The 2,043-nt window shown below is 41.6% G+C and overlaps 1 pseudogene; it reads right to left on the bottom strand.

The window, feature by feature from the left end:
* Positions 1 to 339: 339 nt before the first annotated feature.
* On the bottom strand, positions 340 to 1,705 carry LOC149235380 (expansin-A4-like; annotated as a pseudogene).
* Positions 1,706 to 2,043: the final 338 nt, after the last annotated feature.

Genomic DNA, 2,043 nt, shown 5'->3' with positions numbered 1-2,043 from the left:
TGACATTTTTATCTCACCCAACCAGATTTTGTCAAAAGGGATGGATAAGAACACAGTGACAACGGATACTAATGGCAGAATGATAGTATCTCCCTCTTGAGAATAATGGCTAATGGCAGAATGACAGTATCTCCCTCTTGAGAATAATGGTAGAATTGCAGTGGCTCCCCTATGACAACAATAAAAATAGAAAATCAGAGTTAAGTGTGCTTACCGGAGTGCCTGTAAACCTTAAGAACTAAGAACTGATATATATCTATAGCCTTGAGGCTTACAAGGCATTGCAGGTCTAGTGATGAAGTTCAGGGCAAGCAGTAGTAATTCTAGAATTGACGTCCTTCAAAAGTCTGTCCAAACTCCCAGTTAGAAGGAACCACGTTGTAAGAATAAAGCGTTCGTTCATCGCTAGTGGTGACTTGAAAGGAGAGAGCCTGGCCCTGCAGAACGGTATCGCTCTCCCAGTTCTGTCCCCAGTTCCTTTTCAGAGGGAGCCACCCGGTATTTGACCCCTTCACCTGCATACCTACCACCGCTCCGTCGCCGCCCACGTTTGTAACCAGGATGAGGTAGAAGTAATGGTTTCCATTGATGGTGAACCTCACTCCTCCTTGCTTCACACATGGTACTCTGCATACCATTATCACATTTACATTAGAGGTTCATAGTTAAAAACAAAAAAAAACTTGGATGGAATTGTATGGAGATCTTGGCTGATTTTTAGGGTGGACATTTTACTCATAGTTTTTGAGAATTTTCAAAGTTTTTGTAGATGGGTGGATACCATGTATAAAGTGTCCACCTTAATATTGAGAATAAGATTAAGCATCTTCTCAATATTATATTTTTTTAATGATGAATAAAATATCCATTTAAATTTTAACCAGATTAAACATCCTCCCCACAATCTCATTCAAAAATTTATCTAAATTATTTAACGTTATTAAAATTTAAAATAGAAAATTTGAATACCTTCTGTACTGGATTGGCACGATCCCTGCCTTCCAGACGCCGATCTTTTCGAAGATAGGCATCGACAAGTCGAAGTGCTCACGGGGAGGATTGCACCAGCCGCCATCGTCACTTGGTTCGGCGTAATTAGGCGGGCAGAAGTTGGTGGCCGTGACCACAATAGAGGGGCTGCCTGGAAGACACCATTGCGGATCATCAACACACTGTATCTCGTAGCACCCACCGCAGGCTAAACCGTTCTGGAAGAGCACAGTGCTCAGAGCAGCAGTGTTGGTCCCATAACCCTGACTGTATAAGTTCCCATATCCGCAAGCACCCTCTGCAACATTAAACAAACATGTAAATGTAAATTGAAAATTTTAAGAATATTTCAAAATTTGTTAGATTTGAATTGACCTATAATTATCAATAATTATCAAATCTTAAAATATTCGAGACAATCCAAGTAAAAATAATGCCCATAAGTTGAAGAGCTAGGCAGCCAATAATGGTACCCTTAAAAAAATAAAAACCAGAAATTGTGAGTACCCATGGTTCCAGAAGCATCTTGTCCTCCATAGAAAGTAGCATGCGCAGTCTTCCATGTGCCATAGTTGCTGCTAGAGAGCACTCCATGGTGTCTGTGCACTCTATGGTGTCTGTGATAATGCCTTTGAGCAGCAACCAACCTATTAGCGAAGACCAGCGCGAGTACTATTAGAACACAGCGAGCTGTCAACATCGTTAGACTCCGCATCCTGCAAACAACGCCACTGCGAAACGAAGATCTTCTGCAACTAAATGAAATGATATTTTTTTGATAATTCTTGGAAAGTCTGTTGGTATTTATATCGATATCATGTGGTATACATTAAGTGCTGTGGATGACCTTGTGTGAAGATGAGATCCGGAGATCGAGAAATAATGACGAGGTGAGAGGCATACCCCACGGAGCTGCCGTTCAGATGGGGTCGTTAACACGACGACGCCACAGGCAAACGCGACGGACCGGCCTTCCAGTTGTTGCAGTTAATGCCTATCCTCAAGTTCTTCCACATTCTATAGGTTTGAAAGGCTGTCATATTTCTTTTAATT

Source organism: Pinus tabuliformis, chromosome 8 (assembly GCF_031772625.1).
Source record: "Pinus tabuliformis cultivar Carrire ecotype Pingquan chromosome 8, CPIR1, whole genome shotgun sequence".
Classification (NCBI taxonomy): Eukaryota; Viridiplantae; Streptophyta; class Pinopsida; order Pinales; family Pinaceae; genus Pinus; species Pinus tabuliformis.
This window is presented reverse-complemented; position numbering and strand designations above follow the sequence as displayed.